The 26611-nt window shown below is 37.0% G+C and overlaps 1 long non-coding RNA gene across 2 annotated transcripts in view; it reads right to left on the reverse strand.

The window, feature by feature from the left end:
* The window catches only part of LOC118198856 (uncharacterized), a 468506-nt gene that overhangs the window by 320568 nt on the left and 121327 nt on the right, over positions 1-26611 (reverse strand). For both annotated transcript variants that reach the window (XR_015042504.1, XR_015042503.1), the window contains exon 3: positions 17208-17333. This is a non-coding gene — a long non-coding RNA (uncharacterized LOC118198856). The remainder of the gene's footprint in view (positions 1-17207; positions 17334-26611) is intronic.

Consider the following 26611-nt stretch of genomic DNA (forward strand, 5'->3'; position numbering starts at 1 on the left):
TTTTCATTAAAGAGAAACCCCTTAGAACAGCGTTTCTTAAATTATGGTCCGCGAACCACAAGTGGTCCTTGAAGCTTATCCTTGTGGTCTTTCCACACCTGCAAAAATGTCCTCTTAGTTGTAATGGAAATTAACAAGATTTTAAATCATTTCATGCTGATGACATGTGGCTAAATACCTTGGCATATCTTTCAGACGTATTCTCAAAACTAAATGAACTAAGTCCTTGTAAGATAACTCTTTGACCGTTCTCGATGCAAATGAGAAATTAAAAGGGTTTGCGGGTTAGATGTATAAAACAGAAAATCTTTTCCCCATTTCTAACCCTAGAATATTTTTTAGCAGAAAATAACATCGGTATTGAAAAAGAATTATATAACGGCATATATTCACATCTCGAAACTCTAAGGTCACTATTTGAAACTTCTTCCCCGTGTGGTAACTATAATAAATTTTCATAGAATCTTGATCTTTTCCATTGCGATACTGAAACTAACAAATTGTTCTCGAGAGAAAAAGAACAGTTAATTGAACTTTCTAATGACATCAAATTTAAAACGAAATTCCTGGCAGAAGGTATGGTTATTTACCAGTGAAAAAAGAATTTACAACGAAGGTTCTTTAAAAATTATATTTCAGCTTACTTTTACATATCTGTGTAAAAAAGAGTTTTCATCATTAACTCAAATAAAAACGAAGGAATAAAATTGACTCGATGTATTTGTCGATTTCACACTTTCCAGCATACATCCAAACGTAGAGCAAGAATACAAGAACCAGCAGGTTCATCTACGTCATTAATATAAGAAACAAAAGTTATTTTAGTTTACTATAAGATAATGATTATCCATTCTCTAATAAGTTAGGATTATCAAACACAAATATGACGTTTCTTCTGTTAACTTAATTGTTTAATATCAGTATAAAATTTAATGGATTTTAATTCATTATACCCCTCAGGGGGCTCACATTTGTGAGTACGGGTGTGGCAATCCCGAGGTACCCTAGCCCTTCAGGGGATCATCTTCTTGATGAGACGGGTGTCACGATCCTGGAGCCCCAGCGATCTATCCTCTTTTCCGTCTCCTCTCCTCTTGGCTGAAACTCTTTCCCTTCCCTGCTCCCTTGTGGTTTCTCTCTACGGAGTTTGGGGCTCGTCACGAGAGGCTGGAACAGACCTTGTTTCTTGTTTTCGAGTGGCGAGAAAACTGCCCACGTGTTTGCCGTGCGTGGAGACCCGTGTCGCTGGAAAGGAGGGTCCTGGTAGTTGAGGGGCGAGGTACTGTCCCCAACACACTGCTTTGGCCTCTGCTTCAGCTAAACGGGAGGCACCTTAGTGGTCCTCACGGGTGTCAATCGGCTGGTCACTAGTCCTTGTGTCAGTGGCTTGGGGTCAAGCTCTCGGGAGTACCTGCTTTCGGGAAAGGCGACTGTGGGGCTTCAGTTTGCGTATAGGTCCGGCTAGCCCTAACATAGGAATCTGTGTTCCCTTGTTGGGCTCCGTGGTGGGCGGGGCCGTCGGACCCGAATCTTTATTCTTTCACTATGGCTTCTTCTAATATCTACTTAATTAAAGATTTCGAGGTAACTCCAGTCACTCAAGTCACTCCAGTCATTCAATCTAGTTCTGAAACGTCTACAGCTAAACCAGTCACTCAACCTAGTTCTGAAACGTCTACTGCTAAACCAGTCACTCAACCTAGTTCTGAAACATCTACTGCTAAACCAGTCATTCAACCTATTTCTGAAATGTCTACTGCTAAACAACTCACTCAAACTAGTTCTGAAAAGTCTACTGCAAAAAAATTACGTACAGATACAAATGAAAAAATCATAACAATAGTCCCCTTTTCCTAGTCATCTCTAGTCCTTCTGGCGAAATGCATAAGATGTCTCCTTTCGTAATAAACAAATACATACAGTCCTGTATTGGTGAGCCGAGAAATATAAAGCGTCTCCGCTCCGGAGACTTGCTTATTGATACAACCTCAGCCACCCAGTCTGCTTCTTTACTTCAGATAACTAAACTTGGGCAAGCGAATGTCACTGTAACACCACATAAGTCACTCAACTATTGTCGGGGTGTAATCTCAGAATTCGACCTTCTGTATGTTTCTGAAGAAGAGATCGCTTCTGAGCTCTCCGAACAAAATGTCTGCGGTGTAAGGCGGATCAAGATGCGTAAAGAAGGTAAGTTGATCGACACGAAACACGTGATCCTGACCTTCAATACGCCTGATCTGCCTAAGAATATTAAGGCCGGATATCTAAATATTCCTGTAAGACCTTATATTCCAAACCCTATGCGATGTTTCCAATGCCAGCGTTTCGGCCATTCTAAGACGTCTTGTCGTGGCAACCTCACATGCGCCCGATGCTCACAGATTGGCCACGATTCTGAAAATTGTACGGCTGCGCCTCTTTGTATAAACTGCAAGGGTGAGCACCCAGCATTTTCACGCCTCTGCCCAAAATGGAAATTGGAAAAAGAAGTTCAGACTGCAAAGGTTACGAGGAACATCTCATATGCCGAAGCCATAAGATTAGTCCAAAGCACACAGCTTCGACCAAATACATCATACGCCAGTGCTGTAAAATCAACTCGTACAGTTGCCACCCAAACATCAATAGGCACACAGACCCTACCAAATAAAACCCAACCGTCTACATCCAACAAGAAAAAAGAAAATGCAACCCATATAATACAAAAGAAAGAAACAGTTATTCAAAGTAAGCCCAAAACTACTACACATAAAATATCTAATAAAAATAGAAGTCACAGCAATAGCTCTTTTGATGAGATGATTTCTGAATCTGCGGATTCAGACTTTATGGAAGTAGAAGAGGGTCTAGAAGTTCCCAGGCATCTACTTCCACGAAAAACAAACGAACAGCACAGAAAAAACAAAAACCATTCATAATGGCCACCCTCATGTCATGGAACTGTCGCGGTTTCCACCGAAATTTGCTCGACATCAAAGCCATAATTAATGCTTATCATCCTGTATGCTTCGCAATACAGGAAACAAATCTAAAACCAGAACAACAGGCAAAACTTCGGAGGTTTTCTTTCGTCAGGAAAGATAACATTGCAGGTGAGCGTGCCAGTGGAGGTGTAGGTATCCTCACCTCACTGGATTATCCCTCAAATGTGCTTTCTTTGACGACATCCCTCCAAGTTGTAGCTACTCAAACAAATTTTGATATTGTTGTTATAGTTGTTTCTCTGTATTTGCCTCCAAATGAGCATATTGATCAGCAAGATTTAAATGGTCTTTTAGAGCAGCTGCCTGAGCCTTTCATCATAATAGGAGATTTTAACGGCCATAGTCCGCTCTGGGGTAGTAAAGATACAAATTGCCGAGGAAGACAAATTGAGCAGATGATCGAAGATCATAGCCTTTGTCTCCTCAATAATGGGCAAGATACTTACTTCCATGAGCCTTCAAAAACATTCCATGCTCTCGACTTTGCCATCTGTTCACCATCTCTGTTGCCTTTTTGCACTTTTAATGTGGGAAACGATCTTTAAAACAGTGATCATTATCCCATTCTTGTGCCTCTTGCACGAAGAGGAGCAAATCCCATGACGAGTCTCCCTCGGTTTATACTGGACAGGGCAGACTGGGAACTCTTCTCTTCCATTGCAGAGCTCAAAGATCAAATGGTAGAAGATGCGCATATCGATTATGCTGTTGAAGCTGTTACTAATACTATTATTGCGGAAGCTGTACTTTCTATTCCTAGAACGTCAGGAAAAATACTAAGATATACGAAACCATGTGGAATCCCGACTGTCGTGAAGAACTGAAGAAACAAAAAAAAAGCATGGGGAATTTTTCGTAGATATCCTACTCTGCGAAACCTCATAGCATTTAAAAGAGCCAAAGCAAATGCAGGAAAGCTAAGAAGGCAGAGCCAAAGGGATTCCTGGATTACATATGTGTCCTCAATAACATCCTCTACGACTAGTAAGCGGGTTTGGGAAAGAGTTCGAAAAGCATGCGGCATATATAAAAACCACTCACTTTCCTTTTTGGAAAAAGATGGCCGAGTGATTAGCTCCTTAGAAGAAATTGCGAATCCTATTGGTGAGACATTTGCTGCCGTTTCTGCCAGCAGAAACTATTCACCTGCATTTCTCTCTAACAAGCAGCACTCAGAAATAAATCCCATCGCATTCAACTCTTTCAAATCTGAGCCTTAAATAGAGACTTTACTATGCTTGAATTAAGGAGAGCTCTATTGCAGACACATAGGTCTTGTCCGGGTCTGGATGACGTGTATTATGAAATGCTAAAGCATCTGTCCTATAAGTCACTGACTGCCCTTCTAACACTTTACAATAGAGTGTGGAAGGAGCGTACTTTTACCAGTGCATGGAGGAGAGCTGTTGTCATTCCCATTGTTAAGCCAGGGAAAGACCCGAGGAATCCCTCGAACTATCGGCCAATTGCCCTTCCCAGTTGTGTTTGCAAACTGTTTGAAAAGATGGTAAACAGCCGCCTAGTCCACTTCTTGGAAAAGAATAATATTATATCGCCTTATCAGAGCGGTTTTCGAAAGGGGAGAACGACCGTAGATAATATGCTTCTTTTAGAGACATCTATTCGAAAAGCCTTTGTCAGAAGAAGTCACCTTGTCTCAATATTCTTCGACATTGAGAAATCTTATGATAAAGCATGGAGATACGGTATACTTCGCGATCTTCACGAGAGTGGCTTGCGCGGCAACCTACCAATTTTCATTCAGAATTTCTTGAACCCTAGAACTTTTCAAGTAAGAATTGGCTGTGTTTTTTCGGATGTTTTTGAACAGGAAGAGGGTGTGCCTCAAGGCTGTGTGCTTAGTGTTCAGTTTAAAAATAAACTCTGTATTAAAAGAACTTCCTCCCATCATCTTGGGATCTCTATATGTAGATGATTTACAGAGCGCTTATCCGCTCTAGACTGGACTATGGCTCAGTTGTTTATGGATCCGCTCGGTCATCTGTTTTGTTAAAACTAGATCCTGTTCACCATCAAGGTCTGCGGATTTGTTCAGGAGCTTTCAGGACTTCTCCTGTGCAGAGCCTATATGTTGACTCTAACGAACCATCACTTTATCTGAGGCGTGAGCAATTGTCCCTTTTGCAATATTTTAATACTCTATCTCAACCTGAACATCCAATAAGCTGTGCTTACTTGATAATGAGTGTAACACATTATTTGAAACACGTCCATCCTGTGTTCCTACTTTCCCTTTAAGAGTTCGCCCTGTCATTGAGGAACTCTCCCTCTCTGATATGCACCCCCAAGCAGTACAGAATTTTGAAATTCCACCTTGGGAAAATTCACGGATCCAGTTCTTGATGTTTTTAAACATCACGTAAAGGCGAGCACTAACGAGATCGTTTACAGACAACTTTTCGCTGAGCACAGGCACAAATATAGCAGTTATCATCCGATATACACAGATGGATCAAAGTCAAATGATCATGTCGGGATGTCTTTTGTATTTGAAGATTACATTGAGAGCAGATGCCTGCACCATGCTTTCTCAGTCCTAACATCTGAACTATCTGCTATATATTATGGTCTTTTTTATATCTCAAAGCTCTGCCACAAAAAGTTCATAGTTTATACAGACTCGTATAGTGCTCTTAAATCCTTGGAAGCTTTTCCCAACACTCAGAATCCTGTGGTAGTGGATGTTCTCAAAATTCATAGAAATTTAACGATACGAGGATATGAAATCCTGTACTGCTGGGTTCCCGGGCATACGGGAATAAAGGGAAACGAGCTTGCAGACATCGCGGCAAAATCTGCTGTTGAACTGTCTAGTCGCCTTATGCCTTTTAGAGACATCTGCTGTGTCATCAAGGGGAAGATACGGAAAAAATGGCAGCAAATTTGGGATGTTCAGCATCACAACAAGTTGAGAAACGTCAAGCCTAGAATTGAGCATTGGGATTTTGCTGGAAATTGTAAAGAGGGCGTTCTTTTGACTCGACTCAGAATTGGTCACACCAGAGTCACACATAACTATCTTCTCAAAGCTGAAAATGAGCCTGTTTGTTTTAATTGTAATGTTTGTTTATCTGTTCGTCATATTTTAATTGAGTGTCCATGTTTTAATAGTCTTCGCCAGAAATATTTTAATAGCTGTGACTTACCTCTCGACTGTTTAATCGGAAGAGAGGCCAATTGTAATTTATTTATATGACTTCATCCTCTGGATTTGGTACATTTATCTACTTGTTTTTATTTATTGAATTTTAATGTCATCAATTGTAATCATCTCATCTTTTGTTTGGCGCGTCATAATCATCTCTGGTTTTTGCGCCATAATCACTCACTCACTCACTCACTAATTCATTATATTTTAGAAGAATAAATAACTGGTAGTAACGTATACTAAAATAACTGCTTTCGAACGAGGCAAAAGTATAGTCCGCAGAGCATTATAATTTGTAAAAGTGGCCCAACGAAAACAAGTTTGAGAAACATTGCCGTAGAAGAAATAAGTTGAATTCCTTTATTTTGCTGTCAACGATTTAAAAAATATCATTGTGTGGATTTCTCTGAAATGCAATAAATTTCTCAAAATTTAGACTGTGTGGTGTAATGGTCGAAACCGCTACAAAAAACACCGGTTGTGATACAGGGTTGATATGAACTTCTAATTCAAGTTCTAGCAATAACATGAATTTTAATAAAATAAAAACATTAACAATTATGGTTCCTGACGATGTGGGACTTGGATACATTCAGTCCCGTAATTTCAGACATTTGTTAAATAAGAAAATGCGCTATCGCTATTAGCATTATACGCGAGCAGTAATCTAGCGGACCAAAATGCTACATCTCCAGCAGGAAGGTCCTGTCTCTTCTCAGTAAACCACTTTACTAACTCACGGTGTCGTTACCTGCGCTGAATTCCGGAGGGCAGACAATTCCTTTACTCAGACATAACAAAGGTGTCCATATTCTGACCCTGATGAAAGACTTCTTTTATCCTTTTGTACCTTGGAGTGACCTTCGAGGATGAAACCAGAATCATTAACAAAAGGCACTTCGTTGTATCAGGATTTCTCCTCTGGTTTGAAAGAGGTACCATTGCATTCGGAAATCAGTCATCCTAAGACAAATAACATCTATGTTACCTTATCACAGCTACATATTCTGGATCTGTGATCGTTCTTACAGCAGTGGATTATTAAGTTACAACTACCTTCTTTACAAGAAAGGAAAAGAAGGAATTGCTGAGCATCTGTACTACGAAGCTCTGAAACCAGTTTAAAAAAAAGTACGTTTGACCCACTCACCGAAGACAGCGGTTACCGACCCTAACTGCTGTACCGAAGAGAACAGGTTCGAATTCCGGAGAATTTATAAATATTTGAAAATGTATAGTGTCTGTGCGGCGAGTGGGCACTACTAAATATACGGCTAGCCAATAGTCCTTTCGAGAGGTTTATGGTAAGGGAAGAGGAGTGGCCAACCCGTCACCAGGAAGTACTCTTTCTCAGAATTTGTGGGCAGAATTGAGCTGTCACCTGTGTGGTGCTCAAGGCCCTTGCCAATGACAAGCACATTTTCCCCTTTGCCACGATAGATGGCGTGGGCTTTTGCTGACCATTGTCAAACAAGTGAGACTGGTAACAATAACAAGTATGTTTGATAAAATTTTGTTTGCAAAAACATTAAATCCCATTTGTAGGTACAACTTGTAGAGTCACTCAGTTATACTGAAGCAGGAGACGTGAAACATATGCAGTGCTCTCACCGGGATTCAAATCCTGGGCCTCACGAATACCCTTCGAGTATGTTTCCAATTATACCCCGAGAGCAAAAAATACCTTATAAGAGGACTACTTGTTAAGGGGGAGGTATACCTCGGTAAATCACCTTTTTTTTTTTTTTTTTTTTTTTTTAGTTTGGGATCCACTGCAGAATGTTTAGGTTATATCGATGGTGAAACGTGAAAAATGCGCACTGCCCTTCGCGAGATTCCAACGAATATGCGTCGAGTGTGCCACGAAGGCATGCGAAAAGGAGCAAGAAAATACCTTATAAACTATAATACAATACATCTTGTAAGGAAACCTATAACTTAACGAGGCTTATTCACCACAGTTTGGAATGTTTTAGGAACACAAAAGTGTAATTATAGTTCACAACAAATAGGTTTAACGTTTTCATAACGTGTCTGTAATCACGCCGTCACTAAGCACAAATATTAACAAATGCCAGAAAAATCAATCGAGAAACGGGCGCCTAAGGAGAGAAATTTCTTTCTTAAAGCGTTACTAAAATTCTCGCTCCAAATTGCACATTCGGTTGTTCTTTAAATCCCCCTTAATTTACATTCTGGTAAACAGTCAGTTTGTTACAACACTCCTGAAACTAAATGCAATTAATGCAACTTTCCATCTGAACTGGTTTGGAGTTTTTGTAAATGACCCTGATAGGCTTTATTTGAATTAATTACCCAGAGATTCCCTCAGAGGTTAATAACCCAGAGATTTCCAACCGTTTTTCTTGCATCGGACTCTTTCAAAAGAATGGTTTTCTTCATCGAACCCCTTACTTTTTCTCTATAACATACAGCATACAACATAATTCAAATACGAATAATTACACATAACTAGCTTAAAGATAAGAGTTCAACTAAGAATATATTAAATATAATTAAGAATATATTAAAAAAATCTTTAATTTTTTTAATATATTCTTATATTAAAAAAATTAAAGATTTTTTTAATATATTCTTAGTTGAACTAATCTGTGTTTTATTATTTTTTGTATTACTATTATTGTGTTTTACAAATAGCCGCCCAGACCGGAAAGTAGATAATGACTCTGACTGCTGTACTGAAGGGCCCGAGGCTCAATTCCTGAGAAAACATGGTGCAATTTGTCCATCCTTTCATAGAAGGCAACAGTGGCCCATTAGGTGCCTCCGTAATAAACAGACCATCGCTTCGGACATTAAATGTGGCCAAAGTCTATAAACGGCTAGAGACTGCCGATGGTAACAATTTGTTATACAAATATAAACAAGTTTTCAGAAGCAAAAACACAGATTCCAATTACAAAGAAGTTCGATTAATCACCTCTTCAAAAATATTTGAAATGTTGCTTGTTTTCTATAGTAAATTATTGGCTTGACTAAAGCCTGCTTCCATTAAGTGAGAGAAGAGAAAATTCAGTAATGTTAGTTCGGCAACAACTTTTTTGGGACGATTTCAAGTGACTTTTAATTTCCAAGACTTAGCGTACTCGAGTTTTTGAATAAGACTTGTACTTCAATATCCTTCTTCAATGCAATCAACTCTTCTTGCATCATTATATCAAGATCAAATATATCGTAGTTCAGCGCTTCTACGTATCACGTTGGCACATTCAACTTTTCAATATCTTTTAAAAGCAAATACTAAAATCTTTCAACTTGCAAGCGGCTTGTATATAATAATCTATCTTCTAAAAACATACAGTTTCTTTTCAATAATATATAATAGCATTAAATTATTAATGTATGGAATTCTTTTCGATTCAATGTGGATATAAAAAATAAGTCAATTTTAAAACGAAAGCCGAAAATAATTGTTTTAGCTTCAATGAGAGTGAGGTCTCTTCTCTGTATTTTGTACTTTTGTGGAATTGAACAATAAATATATATCAGTTAAGTAGAATATACTTTTTTAAAATTTTATTAATTGTGTCAGCACATGGTTATCAACTTTAAGTAAACATTCTCTCACAGTGTTAAACCCCTCAGGAGCTCACTTTTGTGAGTACGGGTGTGGCAATCCCGAGGTACCCTAGCCTTTCAGGGGATCATCTTCTTGGTGAGACGGGTGTCACGATCCTGGAGCCCCAGTGATCTATCCTCTTTTCCGTCTCCTATCCTCTTGGCTGAAACTTTTTCCCTTCCCTTCTCCCTTGTGGTTTCTCTCTTCGGAGTTTGGGGCTTGTCACGAGAAACTGGAACACCCCTTGTCTCTAGTTTTCAAGTGGCGAGAAAACTGCCCACGTGTTTGCCGTGAGTGGAGACCCGTGTTGCTGGAAAGGAGGGTCCTGGTAGTTGAGGGGCGAGGTACTGTCCTCAACACACTACTTTGGCCTCTGCTTCAGCTAAACGGGAGGCACCTTAGTCGTCCTCACGGGTGTCAATCGGCTGGTCACTAGTCCTTGTGTCAGTGGTTTTCTCGGGAGTACCTGCTTTCGGGAAATCCGACTGCGGGGCTTCAGTTTGCGTATAGGTCCGGCTAGCCCTAACACAGGAATCTGTGTTCCCTTGTTGGGCTCCATGGTGGGCGGAGCCGTTGGACCCGAAACTTTTCTTTCTTAAATATGGTTTCTATGTTTCTTCTCAAATCAAATGAAAACGATCAAAGTATTGAAGTAATTGATCAATCTCTTACTAAGAAAATACGTACCGATGCAAATGCCAAAGTAATCACTAATAATCCACGCTTCCTTGTAGTCTCGAGTCCCTATGGCGAACTGCAAAAGATGTCCCCTTTCATTGAAAGCAAATATATCCATTCTTGTATAGGTGAACCAAAGAACATAAAGCGTCTCCGTTCTGGAGACCTGCTTATAGAATACTGTCTCGCCAACCCAGTCTGCTTCCCTTTTGTCACAAACCAAACTTGGAAATGTAGCTGTAACTGTGTCAGCGCATAAAACTCTGAATTTTTGTAGAGGTGTGATCTCGGAAATCGACCTTCTGGGTGTTTCAGAAGAAGAGTTCGTTTCCGAATTAGCTGACCAAAAAGTCTCTGGTGCTAGGCGGATCAAAATGCGTAAGGAAGGTCAGTTAGCTGACACGAAACACGTGATCCTGACCTTCAAATCGCCTGATCTGCCGAAAAGTATTAAGGCGGGATATTTAAGCTGCCCTGTAAAACCATATATTCCTAACCCCATGCGATGTTTCCAATGCCAGCGCATGGTCACTCTAAGACATCCTGTCGTGGCAACCTTACGTGCGCTCGATGCTCGACGGTTGGTCACGATATTGATAAGTGCACCGCTGTGCCGTTGTGTATAAACTGCAAGGGTGAGCACCCAGCTTTTTCTCTTTCATGTCCAAAATGGAAACTGGAGAAGGAAGTTCAGACAACTAAAGTGAATAGAAAAATTTCGTTTGCTGAAGCTAGGAAAATAGTGGAAAGTGCCCAACTGCGCCCAAATACAACTTTTGCCAGTGCAGTAAAATCGACAAGATCTATTGCAACCCAGACATCTATCAGCGCACCCAACATGCCGCCATTAAAAGCCCAAAGCAGTGCAAGTAAAAATAACAAAGCACCCACTCATTCGATACATAGGAAGGAAACTGTAATTCAAACCAAACAGAAAAATATCCCTCAAAACAGCACTAATAAGATTGATAATCAGACGAGTAGTTCTGTAGAAGATATGATGTCAAAATCTTTAGACTCGGATAATATGGAAACTGAAGAAGGCCTAGAAATTCCAAAAAATCTCCTCCCGCGAAAATCTAAGAAACAGCACCGCAAAAACAAACATCAGACATAATAGCTACTTTTATATCTTGGAACTGTCGCGGTTTCCACCAAAATCTTAGTAACATCAAGGAGATGATCGTTGTTCATCAGCCAGTGGGCTTTGCACTACAGGAAACGATGCTTAAAGAAGAACAACATGGCAAAGCTTCGGAGATATGTTCTGGCGAGGAAAGATAATCCGAATGGTGAACGTGTCAGTGAAAGTGTTGGTGTTTTCACTTCACTTGACTACCCATCAAGTACTGTTAATTTAGTCACTCGTCTCCAAGCTGTCGCTATACAAATCAATTTTAGTATTTTAATTTCAGTCTGTTCCATTTACTTGCCTACGAATGAACACATTAATCAACAAGATTTGGATAATCTCATAGAGCACCTACCTGAACCTTTTGTACTTCTAGGAGACTTCAATGCTCACAGCCCTTATTGGGGAAGTAAAGATCTTAATGCACGAGGTAGACAGATTGAAAAGCTAATTGAAGATCATTCAGTATGTTTGCTTAATAACGGTCAATCAACTTACTTCCATCAGCCAACTAGGACCTTTCACGTCATTGATCTTGCCATCTGTTCACCTTCACTCCTGCCACTGTGTTCTTTTAGTGTGGGAAATGACCCCTTAGATAGCGACCACTTTCCTGTATTCGTGTCGTTTACAGGGCTTGGAGACTCATGTAGTCCGAGACCTGCCCGCTTCATTTTAGATAGAGCCGACTGGAAACTTTTCTCGTCACTTTCAGAAATCAATAAGAAAATGGTGAACAATGTGCTCATCGATGAAGCAGTGGAGAATATTACACATAGAATCATTCAGGCAGCTACGATTTATATACCTCTCACATCTACAAGTCTCCGGAAATACTCAAATCCATGGTGGAACTGTGATTGTCAGGAATCACTGAGACAACAGAGAAAAGCTTGGGGAGTCTTTCGTAGATACCCCACTTTGTTAAATCTTATTGCCTTCAAGAAAGCCAAAGCAAATGCAAGACGGGTAAGCCGGCAGAGCCAGAGGAATTCTTGGATCGCCTATGTGTCATCAATAACATCCTGTACGCCAAGCAAAAAAATTTGGGAAAGAGTTAGAAAGGGATGTGGGATATACAAAGACCATTCACTCTCTCTTCTGGAAAAAGATGGCCGGATGATTAGTAACACTGCTGAAATAGCAAATGCCATCGGTGAGACCTTTGCTGCCATTTGCAGTTACAGTAATTACCCACCAGCATATCTATCTTTTAAGCGTCAGTCCGAGAAGTTACCCATCCGTTTCAATTCTTCCAACTTGGAACCCTATAATGAAATTTTCAGCATCTTTGAGCTAAAGAGAGCTTTCTCCCATACTCATAAATCTAGTCCGGGTCCAGATGGTATAAGCTATGAAATGCTGAAGCATCTTTCCTTTAAGTCACTGAGTGCCCTTCTTGCTCTTTATAATCGAGTGTGGAAGGAGCACACCTTTACCAGTGCCTGGAAGAAAGCTATAGTTCTACCCATATCAAAGCCAGGAAAAGATCCGAAAAATCCTTCCAACTACCGGCCGATAGCCCTTACCAGTTGTCTTTGCAAACTATTTGAAAAAATGGTTAACCACCGTCTAGTATATTACCTTGAAAAAAAACAACATTATCTTCCCATATCACAGTGGTTTTCGTAGAGGCAGAACTACCATCGACAGTATGCTCCTTCTGGAAACCTCTATTCGTAAAGCCTTTGTCAGAAGAAACCACCTCGTTTCTGTCTTCTTCGACATAGAAAAAGCTTACGATAAGACGTGGAGATACGGTATTTTGCGTGACATATATACTAGTGGCTTGCGAGGCAACCTGCCTATCTTTATACAAAATTTCTTGAAGGCGAGGACCTTTCAAGTAAAAATTGGCTCGGTACTCTCTGATGTCTTTGTACAAGAAGAGGGTGTGCCTCAAGGCTGTGTTCTCAATGCGACACTTTTCAGTTTAAAAATATACTCTGTTCTAAAGGAACTAACTTCCTGCAAGTGTCTCAGGCTCTTTATATGTTGACGATCTCCAGATAAGTTGCCAAGGGGCAGATATGAGGTATGTGGAGAGACAATTGCAGATCGCTCTCAACAGGATACAGGCATGGTCCTCAAATCATAGATTCGCATTTTCAGAACAGAAGACTGCTTGTGTACATTTCTGCAGAAAACGAGGTGTCCATCCTGAGCCGGAGCTTTATATCAAAAGCTCACAAATTCCAATCGTAGATGAAATAAAATTTTTAGGGTTGGTATTCGACCGAAGGTTGACTTCGGTAATAATATCTTAAAATAGATGATCCTTCCACACCTTCAATATTTGAGGAAGAAGTCTTTTAAGATACTAAACATATTAAAAGTGTTGGCGAATACCACCTGGGCTGCAGAACGTGGCTCAATGCTTCGCATTTACAGAGCACTTGTACGCTCTAGATTGGACTACGGTTCAGTTGTGTATGGATCAGCACGGCCTTCTGTCCTATTAAGACTAGATCCAGTTCACCATCAGGCATTGCGGATTTGTTCTTGAGCTTTCAGAACTTCTCCAGTTCAAAGCCTATATGTAGATTGTTGTGAAACTTCACTAAATTTAAGGCGTGAGCAGTTGTCTCTGTGATACTATTTTAAGATATTATTACTACCTGACCATCCTTGTAAGGCGGATCTGTTGGATGATATGTGTGAGCGTTTGCTTAATGCTCGACCTTCTTGTGTTCCTTACTTTATGCTGAGGGTTCCCTCACTACTTGAAGAATATCAAATGACACAGTTGAGTACTCAGGCAGTAAAATATTTTGAAATACCACCCACCTTGGGAAAATATTCAGTTCCAGGTCCTCGATATTTTTCAACATCTTGGCAAAAGAGAAACTAACGAGTTGGTGTACAGGCAGCTTTTTCTTGAGCACAGGCAAAATTACAGTAGTTATATTCTAGTATTTACTGACGGATCAAAAGCAACGACCACATTGTAGGTAGACGATTGCCTGACGCTTGCTCAGTTCTTACATCGGAATTGACCGATATTTATTGTGCGCTCTCATTCATATCCACTTTTTAAGTGAGAAAAAATTTACAATATACACCGACTCGCTTATTGCCTTAAAAGCATTACAAGCATTTAGTGATGCCCAGAACCCTGCCATAGTAGATAGCCTCATTCTCGATCTAAAGAGTTAAGGCAGTGTGGATATGAGGTCTTGTACTGCTGGATACCCGGGCATGTAGGCATAAGAGGTAATGAGCTAGCAGACGCAAAAGCAAATTCGGCTATCGATATGTACAGTTGTGCTGCCCCTCCTAACGATATCAGGAAAGTCATCAAAAAGAAAATATTAGATAAATGACAGAAACACTGGAATGGTCAAATAGATAATAAGTTAAGAAGTGTGAAAACTAGAATTGAATACTGGGATACTACTAGGAACCGGAAAGAGGAAGTTATACTTACTCGACTTAGAAGTGGTCACTCACGAATTACGCACGACTATTTACTAAAAGCAGAGTGTGAACCAATTTGCTCCCACTGTGATGCAGTCATCTCAGTTCATCATCTTTTAGTTACGTGTTCATATTTTAAAAGACTTCGGTTCAAACATTTTAAGGAATATGACTTGCCTCTTGACCGTTTAATTGGGAAAGAGGTGAATACTAATTTATTTCAATACCTGAAAGAATCAGGTTTTTATTATTTAATTTGATTTTGTTTTGATGTTGTATCTTGTTATCTTAAGAATATCTATTTTAACATATTTCATGTTTTAGAATTTTACACCAGTACAACTCACCTGCATAATAAGAGAGTTCACCTTAGCATCCATCATTTTTAGCTTCTTTGTATTTTATACATTTCCATGGTTTTGATCTTGTTTGTTTTGTCTAAGCTAGTTTGTCTGTTTGGTTTAATGTCTGACATGTATTTGCCGCAGATAACCTTTGGAGTTTTGCTCCAGTAAAACCTACTACTACTACTACTACTACTCACAGTGTTAAAAATGTGCACAAAACTCTGCAAACAGTTACCTTTAGAAAGCCAACGTCGAATGAAGAAGCAAATTGCTGTCATTGTAGTCACACAGCTGCGCAAAAAGACGATCATTTAAAGCTTTAATAATATTTATTGATTTCATGCTATATTTGAAAAATTTTGAAGTTCTTTGTGAATATGTTTCTCAGTTAAATGCTGCCTGTGGTATGGAGCGTGAAATACGAATAGTCCAAATGTTAGGCATCTGGTTTTTGGTATACACTGAAAAGCCTCGGTATTTTCCAACCACCAATGGTGCGCCGTCTCAAGAATGTTGGATAGGAGAATGTCAAACTGTTGGAAAATGTTTTCAAAACAATGAAATATGTCTTTTCCTCATGTGCACGTTTCGAGAGGGTTTACAAAAAAATCTTGTATTATTTCCCTTTTATAATAGATCATCTTATCTTCCAAAATTAATTCATGCAGCTGTATGACAAATTTATTAAGATCAACTGTTTCTCAATACTTTCAACCATTTCACCTATACGCGTTAATCGGCACCTATACTATACTGTTATTGAACTACTGTTGATCGACACCTATATTATACTGTTATTGAACGGCAGACTTTGTAAAATTGCATCCGGATTCATATTCATAACTCTAGTTATTACTTCTTGAATTAATTAATGGTAATAATAAATTTTGAGGGTATCCTCCTTTTGAAATTAAACAGGAATTGTTATTATATGAATATATTTTATCTTACTGCATGGTACAGCTGTATATCAATAAACAATTAGTCATCAGTTTTATTAGTATTTTTTAATTAGCTTTGTTATACCAATCAATTATAGGTGCATATTCGGCTGCAGACTCCTTCATCATGGAACCCTTTAAAATTTAACCTTAAAATTTAAACTTTAAAATTTAACCTTCCTGATGCAAAATAAAAATTCTAGAGATGAACAGCGACCTTGAACCAACCCAATCCTAGAGGCGTGAAAAGCAGCTACTAGAATACTTAATGATTCACAGTTATTTAACTTCAGACAAAAAGAATTTTTTTCTGAAATCAATTAAATTAACTTCCGAATTTTTATCTATAACAACTAATTAATTCTGTGTTTAGTACTCGTATACTGAAGCTATTAGAATCAGTTGGTATAGTTCAATCTATTCAAGTAATTGCTTGTAGATGACTGCTTCAGTCGAATTACTAAGTTAATGCGTTTTATGGGACACGTTTTCTTACTACTTCATTTACGGTGATTCACTTTCTTCTGAACGCGACATTGGATACTTAGATACTAAAATTATTCTAGCTTGAGCTCTAAGAGTTTAGTGCTATTGAAATCTCATGTACACAAATTCACTGATATGTTCCAATGAGGAAATCAAGAGATACTGAGGCCCTTGCCTGAATGATCAAACTTGCAGTAATAAAAAAATGGTAAACGAGTAAGAATGAAGAAGGGTACAAGTAGAGAAAGAGTGAATAATTCTAAGTTTAAAATGAATAAATAAGATGAATATGTACAGTCAAGTATAAAAAATTATGTGCCTAGTGACTGATCACACAGGAAGTAGGTAGCGTAAAGTCGAAGTGAGAAGACAGCATCTGTGATGTCATGTTCAAAACCTTTGGAATAGTGACGTTGTAGAAAGAGTCACAACGTTTCCGGTAAGTAGTGAAAAAAAATGTCAGTACTTACACTGTAGAGTCATTAGGTTATTTTGACGCAAGAGCCATGAAACAAATGTGCAATACCTTCACCGGGACTCGAACCTGAACCTCTCGAATACGTGCCAAGTGTGCTCCATTACATCATGAAGGCATGCTGGAAAGAGAGAGAAAATACCTTATAACGTTACTATTATTACTAGCTTTACCATATAAACTTTTGTTATTATTACAAATGTAGTCTGTTATATATTCGATTTTCAAGTCCACGTGAAAAAGATATGAAAGATTTAACTTAAAAATGGTTAGATAATTCTTATCGTTTAATTCATTTTTGTTAAGGTTACAAAAATAATAAAATGAAAACATCAGTGGCTCCTTCCTGATGCAAAATAAAAACCTATTGTCATGACTTTAACAATTTTTGTTCTATGCTGGGAGTAATAATTCCATATCCAATCGAGAAACTTTTTGCATTTGACCCGTTTGAAGTAAATTTAAAAAAATAAAAACAAAAATATTCACCATAATCTACAATCATTCAATGCTCATGAATCTGCAAAGAATAAAAATTCTGGTAATGATGATTCAGTAGTTTAAGCAATAGAAATATCGTTTAGATAATTTAGATAATTAAGCAACATGAGTCAGGAAAAGAAAAAGAATCCGTCGCAGACACTTAAGACAATTGTCTGTCTGGAGTTTGCTTAAGTGCAGTTGGTGACGAAATAAAATGTAGTTACGAATAGCAATGGCTTTAGATTTCTAGAATATCTTAATAAAATAGTTACGAATTGGTAAATACCGTAGAAAATATTTGACGTTCGGGCATCATATCTCAATAGAAATATCTATTTTAACAATTTCCGAATGCATTAGGACAATTTTTTTGCCTAACATCTGTACGTAAGTGCAGAATAAAAGACTCTTTTTTTTTTTTCTAAAACGGATTGTAGAGAGGATTTAAAATGGATTCAAAAGGGTTGTTTCGTGACGTCTGTAACAAATGTATCTTCCATAACTCAAAAATGATTATCCGTAGAAAGCTGAAATTTTGGATATGAGACTGCTATAACATATAGTACCAAATGTATATACATATATATATATATAGCCGGCCTTTATTACCGCAAATCTTGGTCGTAGTCATGTACTTCCAATTACAGAGATGTTTTAAATGATGAAAATATTCATCTTCATTCATGCCAAATTTAAAAAGAAAGAAAATATTTTGGAAATAATGAAATTTAGCTTTGAATACGGTCTCCCAGTTCCTATATTTATATCGTGAAAAGTTTCATCCTCGTTATAAAAAATAAAATTAGGAGAAGTTTGACTCCTGTACGACAAAAATTAACCGCGAAATTTGCAGTTTTTACTGTCATTTTCAAATTACCTCGAGGATCGGTTAATTAAGTTAGAATCATTCGAGGAAATAAATTTAAATGAAGTGCAGCAAAACATGTGTATAATTTAATAGGCCGTACAAGGAAATCCTGAGATGTCCACATGAGATTTTTTAATATAAGAGGTTTTGAACGAGTTGTAGCATTAACTGTTATCATATCGTATGACAAATCGAAAATCAATTCAAAGGCAAAAAACGCTATGTTTTTTCGGAAACTTGCAGCCATTTATAAAAGTTTATATCCACAATTATGCAATTTATTGTGCTTCTCCGCAGCCAGGTTGTGCAAATTTTTAGTTATCCAGCTTTATAAATAGGATACTTAACCAATTATTCCAACAAAATAAGGAAACTCGATCGATTAAAGGCGTATCCCAGAAATAATTTAAAGTGTAAAAAATCTCTTATAATAAATATTAGTCGTAGTTAATCATTTAATTAGACGAGTGCCTCTTATTGATGTACTTTTGTAAGATGAAAGACAGTTTTACATCTAACAGCAACGAAACATGTTACAAAGAATAATAATAATCTTTACAGTAGGACTTAATTAAAGGAAAAACCCACTGTGAAATCGGGATTGCATATGAGAAGTATATACAAGAAGTATATACATAAGTAACACTCAGAGTTTTGAGATAAGAAGCAGGAAATATTCGCTAAAAAGCAATTATTTATTAGGTACGCAATTTTTGAATATTTTCATGGCCGCAGACGATAATTTGTGGCAACGACTGCGATTTATCTATCGTAGAATAATTTTCGAAAGAGCGTAAGTCATTATTGTGCTATGATTTAAAATGATTTCAAAATTGGACTAAATTAAGAACAACGTTTATAGTTGGCGCTTGGAAATGTATCTCGTGCCCTGTATTCATATAATGTACAAAATTCCGTAGATATCGAAATTCTTGAAATAAAGAATGTACATAAAAGTCCTTTGTCAATATATTCCCAGAAAATATGTCGGCTATACGTAAAATGGTAATCAATTATAATCGCTGCACCAATCAAGTGACACAGAAGAAGCTTATCATCAGATCAGCAGCTAATACATAAAATTATCCATGTAGAACTGCACATGAAAAAATCAGTTTATCATTCGGTCCTCCATAACTGAACAGAAAATGAAAAAACAAAGCGTATCAGAATTAGTAAAAAAAACTCTAAAACTATATAATTACTGTGGATACCGCCGTATTTCTAAAATCATAAGTGATGATGAAAGATGCATACGTCTCTTGACATTCCAACACGTCAAGAAAGTAAAGTATGGCCTTTGAAGATGACTCCTAACTAACAATGATGAAAAGACAACGAGGAATCAAAAAGGTAAAACAATGATGAAAAGGCAACGAGCAATTAAAAAAGTACACTGCGCCAAAAAAAGGGGGGGACATTTCTATATCTCTTGTGCTAATGGGCCGATTGACAAAATTCAAATTGCGTTTTTCATGTCTCGAAAGCGAAACTTGTGGTATGTATTAGATTTATATATAGCATTGTTCAAATGTAGGTATTTTGAAACAAAATCGGACTTTTTTTTAAATGACATGACAATTTTTTTCCATATTTCGATTCTATGACTGAAATTATGCCAAACTCCCAAGTTTTATAAAAATCGCACGAGTAGTTTTTTAAAATATAGCTCTCAGAATTTTAGCTCCTCAATGTTAGTTCAGTTTGTTATGCATTTATTAATATCTCTTTTTTTAAGAAACTTATTTGATTCCTTCTTACACAGTTCGAAATTTCAAGTTCATTCCAAATAAAATTCACCCATTTTTTTTATTTATTTTTTTAGTTGTTATTTTAAATAATTTTTATAAATTTTTGAAAAACATTTTGAATTATAACCTATAAAATTTTTACAATCATCGTAAAGAAGATATATTTCTAAGTATACCTGCAAAAAATTAGAGCTTTTTATTAAAAATGTCCGAAAATATACGTGTATTTATATATTGGCCCGTTTTGAAATTTGGCATATTTGTTGAAAGCAATAATAATGAAAATGTGGCATATTTGTTGAAAGCAATAATAATAAAAATGTGGTTCATTTTTTTAATTTGTATTTTTAAAAATTATTTGAAAGTAAGAATGATGTGATTTTTTTTTCTGCTCATCCACAATGTAAAAAGGAACGATGTGACTTTTTTATCACTCCTGCACAATGGAAGGAAAAGGAAAACAGATTGGCATATATTAAGAAGTTCGCCAAAGTGAATTATTCTTGGCTCAAACTGAAAAAAGCTAAATTTTAGAATTTCTCCGTAAATTTCGCACCAAATTTTACAAAATTTAATATTTAGGCATAATTTGAGTCGTAGAATCGAAATATGGAAAACAATTGGTATGTTATATCAGAAAAAGTCCTATTTTGTGTCAAAATACTTATATTAGAACATAGCTATATATAAATCTAATATATATCCTAAGTCGCTCTTTCGAAACGTGGAAAACGCAATTCGAATTTCGTCAATCGGCCCAGTAGAACCGGAGATTTAGAACTGTCACTTTTTTTTTTCTTTTTTTTTTCGCAGTGTACAACAATGATGAAAAGATAGCGAGCAATCAAAAAGGTAGTGTATGCTTTTTCTTGGGAAGTATAGAACTATTCAAAGTAAAGAACTGAATTCAGTACAGAACTGAATAGAGCATTACTGTCTTTGATAATTCTTCACGCAATGAATATTAGGGAACTCGTGCTTTGGCATGATAATGCATGATCTTGTTCAGCAAGACTGACAGTCGAATTTCTTCAACAAAAATACATTAAACTGATAGAATATCCACTCTGCCTGATTATATGTGACCTTTGGCTATTCTTGAAGCATTTAAATTTCCCTACAAAAGAGCATTGATGATGGAGAAAACTGCTTTTGAACACACCTAAGATTTGGTAAGTTTAACCTGTAACATTTAGCTGTATCTCAAAAACTTCAGAGTGACTCTGGTATTAAGAGATATTGACTCATAGTTTACTCAAGTTCATCCGCTGAAATCTCAACAGTTCAGAGTACTGTAGACAATAGAATTCACAGTTTGAGTCTCTAACTGCAACAAGATACTTCATGCCTAGAGGATAAAATATATGAAGCCACTTAACTAAAATGCTTTTTTTTTTAATTTGTATCATCTGAAGCACAATGAACTGCTGAAGTGTGCATATTAAATCATAAAAAGAGACATAAAACGCCTGAAAAGGTAATAGTTAATTTCTAACCTTATGATGCACAACTACATGCTATGCCTTATTTTCTTGCTGGTTCCCGATGAATGCACGTATCTCGGATATCGAAAATATTGCAAAGAAAACAACACAAGGTCCTTTATTCCCCCCTTAAAGGGCAACTAAGGACAGAAGTCATCCAAGTCCAAGTGGTGAAAAATTGAAATCCATCACATTTTAGTCGGGCGTTGTATAGCTATTAAAATTTTTCAAATCCAAGAAACCGGAAAATCAGCTGTACCCTTGCTGTGATTCTACCCACGGAACATTCGATTGCCAGCCAGTTACACCCCAGCGGGGAGGAGGCGATAACTTCTAATTAAATGGCGACTTTTTTTCATTCATTATTTTCTGTGGCTCGACAATCTCCAACCAAGGTTTCCGGATTTAAAAGGCACAACCATAATCATACTTGGATCCTAATAATATATCTAACACTAAGCCCAAATCATGAATCTGCAAAATCGTTGTTTGGAGAGAAATACGACTACAAGTTTGACACTTTCTGAAATATAACTGTAGAATCATTAGGAATTTTTTATGCTGGAGACTTGAAAATTTACAATGCCCTCGCCGGGACTCAAACCTGGACCTCTCGAATACAGGCCGAGTGTGCTATCGTTACACCACGAAGACATACAGAAAGGAGAGAGTACCTCTTTTAAAGGGCGACTGAAAATTAGGGGACCCAGTCGCCAAATCTTGGTGGTGGAGAATAATCCTCCACCACCCGTACCTGTTCGAGCGACACTGTACAGTCATTAGTATTTTTTTAAAGAGACATGAAAAATGAGCAATGCCTTCTCCGAATCTGGACATTTCGAATATGCGCCGAGTGTGCTACCGTTACACCGACTGGGAATTACGGGACCCAATAGCCAAATCCTGGTGGTAAAGAATCAAGATCCACCACCTTTTTAGTTTCGGCGCAACTGTAGCGTTATTTGGTTTTATGAAGCAAAAAGACGTCAAAAATGTGCAATGCCCTCACCGGGACTCGAACCTGGACTTCTTAAATACGCGCCGAGTGTGCTACCGTTACACCACGAAGGCATGCGGAGAGAAAGGAGAAAACATCTTGTGTAACTTATTAACATTTTTACATGCATCTCTTCTTTTAGGTGTAAAGAACAACCTACGAATATAACTTAAAATCATTTAGGTGTAAACAACAAAAATTTCAGATTCATAGATTTTGCATTTCGCTACTCATACATTCTGTAAATTATCTGCCACCATCTCTCATTCAGTATTTAGACTTTCATAAATCACCACTTAAAAATTAATTAATGAATAAAGGACTGAATTTTTTATTGAGATTTGTCTTTGAACTGTTTGTGTCTAGTTGAAAAATTAACCATTTTTTAATCACTTTAACGTAATTTATCTGGGCTAGACATTCAAAAAAAATTTTAAATGACCTGGCGATGAACTTCTGTTTCGTAGCTCAACAATAGATTAATTTATGCTCGTATTATTTTGTCTGTTTCCTTTCCTGGATAAATAAAAAACAAATAATTTTATTTTGATATTAAATTTACTGCAATAAACGACCATAACATCCAAGGACCAATTTCCAGAGGTACTCATTCAGCTCACGATAATGTCGGTCTCATCCTTTCTGTCGTCTGCCAGCAGTTCGTAAATCGTCTGATCTGTCGAAAATACAGTGGACCGCGTGAAAAATATCCCAGGTGGTAGTCCTTAAGCTTCTTCGTTCTTTTTCATTTTCTTCATTGGAGGTAAACAATTTATCATCCATGCTACATGAAAGGTGTCCAGACATTCTAAAATTTTGTTGTTTACGTAATGATGAACGCATCAGGTAGTTGTTTATTCAACTAAGGTGGTGGTGATGCGTGTTTTCCAAGAAATAAATTTGAATTAGCAGATGAATTTTTTATAGTAAAAAATAATAGTATTTATTTTTCACTGGTTAAATAGCGTGGTCGGTGTCTCGTTTTTCAAAGGATTAATTTTCAAAACAAAATTTTCTCAGATGTCTTTTTCTTTTTTAACAGAGTAGACTGTCTCTTTTCTTCTGCATACTACAGTGGCTAACATTTCTTTTCGAACATTTGTAATCTTGAAATATATACATAGGTCTTGTACGAAAAGTTGAAACTCCAAATTTACTTCTAACACATAATTATTTTCTCTATTTTAAGCGTAGCTTCTTGCAAAATAAATTGCATCAAAATATTCCACGTAATAAAATAATTAATTATATTAAACAGTAACTCATGTAATAATTCAGAACTCGAAAGTTTTGGAAGACGAAGTTTCTTGTCATGATTTTTTGTTTAAATGAAAATACATCACAAGAATTATGGTCTGGATTTGGAAATTATTATTTTTTCAGCAAAATATATTAATAAATGCATATGTGATGTGAAAATGGCAAAACGCTACACACTAACTACAGGTTCTGTTAGGAATTTAATTATTTGTCATTTTAAAAATGGTAAACGAATTCGAACTATCAAAAATATAATGAATGTAAAGCATTCAGCTATTTTTGATGTTAATGGAAGCTGTATGAATCTGATGAAAATGCACTGAAGGCAGGACCACTTTTCATGTTAACACCCAAGGAATTGGAATTTTATCCTACGAAAAATCAACAAAATCCAAAAATAAGTACTTGCAATAAATTTACCCCTGGAACTGTTAGAAGAGTCATAAGGACGCATGGATACAACGAGCGATTATCAAAAAAGAAGTTATTCATCAACAAAGAGCAAGGAAAATACGCTTTAGGGTTTACAAAAATCCGTAGTAAGTAAAGATTTATCATATTGAAGCAATTTATCATATTGAATGTTATATTTGCAAGTTAGTCAATCTGCTTTTAGGCCACCTGCATAAAATAGTTATTATAAAAACTGAAATATGTGTATTGATTTTAATGAATCTAGCTAATTTCCCGGGTAGAGCTAACAGTAATAAAAACTGAAAATGAATCTGCATTTATTCCTTTTAAATCGATTAGTTTGTGAATTACGTAATAACATAATAAATTTGGAAGAAAATATAAATATTTTACGTTTCACCAAATGTAAGTGGCAAGTGAAAAATAAAAATATTTTGCATTGGACAGTGGCAACACATTTGCTTTAAATCTCTGAGCTCTTTTGTTAAATTTGAAAGACAAGTATCTTACATTTTGACAAGTGACCACACACACTTCTTTTTTTATTGTCTGAAATTTCTGATTGAATTTGGAATGTAAATATTTTACGCTTTGCCGAGTGGCAGCACAAAGTTTTTAAATTGCTAAATTTTTAATCAAAAGGTCTCTAAATGTGCACCTAAATATAAATAAATAAAACACACCTGATGAGTTTCAGATTTTAAGGTTGTCCCCAAACGGTTTGTAAACTATTTAAAAACAGCATATATTTAAAATTCCCGAATGACTGTTAGAGTTTGAAATAAATACTTCTACATTCTTTATATTATTTCTTTAAAACCTAGCGGAGTAAAATAGTTATAAAAAAATATATATAATAATTTTAATGAGTCCAGCTAGTGGAATTTAATAAAAATACTGACTATTTCTAATTAGACATCACATGATAATACTTGTTTATTTAAATCAGTCATATTAAAAAGTGAAAAAAGAGTATTCTTAACAGCTGTACGTATTGCTTTCAAATCTCTTAGTTTATTATTCAGTAGATTTCCAGATTAAATTTTATAGTATCAAGCTTTGCCGAATGGCAACACGCTGGTGCATGGAAAATAAAAGTATTTTATTTACTGTCGCAACAACACATTGTTTTCATACAGCCGAGTCTGTTGCCATTTTGCACCTTTAGTGTCGGAAATGATCTGTACAACAGCGATCATTATCCCATTTTTGTGTCTCTTGCACGAAGACGAGCAACCCCATGTCGATACTCCCTCGGTTTATACTGGACAGGGCAGACTGGGAACTTTTCTCTTCCGTTGCAGAGCTGACAGATGAAATGGTAGAAGATGCGCATATCGATGATGCTGTTGAAGCTGTTACTAATACTATTATTGCGGAAGCTGTACTTTCTATTCCTAGAACGTCAGGAAAAATACTAAGATATACGAAACCATGTGGAATCGCGACTGTCGTGAAGCACTGAAGAAACAAAAAAAAGCATGGGGAATTTTTCGTAGATATCCTACTCTGCGAAACCTCATAGCATTTAAAAGAGCCAAAGCAAATGCAGGAAAGCTAAGAAGGCAGAGCCAAAGGGATTCCTGGATTACATATGTGTCCTCAATAACATCCTCTACGACTAGTAAGCGGGTTTGGGAAAGAGTTCGAAAAGCATGCGGAATATATAAAGACCACTCACTTTCCTTTCTGGAAAAAGATGGCCGAGTGATTAGCTCCTTAGAAGAAATTGCGAATCCTATTGGTGAGACATTTGCTGCCGTTTCTGCCAGCAGAAACTATTCACCTGCATTTCTCTCTAACAAGCAGCACTCAGAAATAAATCCCATCGCATTCAACTCTTTCAAATCTGAGCCTTAAATAGAGACTTTACTATGCTTGAATTAAGGAGAGCTCTATTGCAGACACATAGGTCTTGTCCGGGTCTGGATGACGTGTATTATGAAATGCTAAAGCATCTGCCCTATAAGTCACTGACTGCCCTTCTAACACTTTACAATAGAGTGTGGAAGGAGCGTACTTTTACCAGTGCATGGAGGAGAGCTGTTGTAATTCCCATTGTTAAGCCAGGGAAAGACCCGAGGAATCCCTCGAACTATCGGCCAATTGCCCTTCCCAGTTGTGTTTGCAAACTGTTTGAAA

The sequence above is a fragment of the Stegodyphus dumicola genome, chromosome 8, assembly GCF_044657685.1.
Source record: "Stegodyphus dumicola isolate Sdum_Otavi_A_Nest chromosome 8, ASM4465768v1".
Classification (NCBI taxonomy): Eukaryota; Metazoa; Arthropoda; class Arachnida; order Araneae; family Eresidae; genus Stegodyphus; species Stegodyphus dumicola.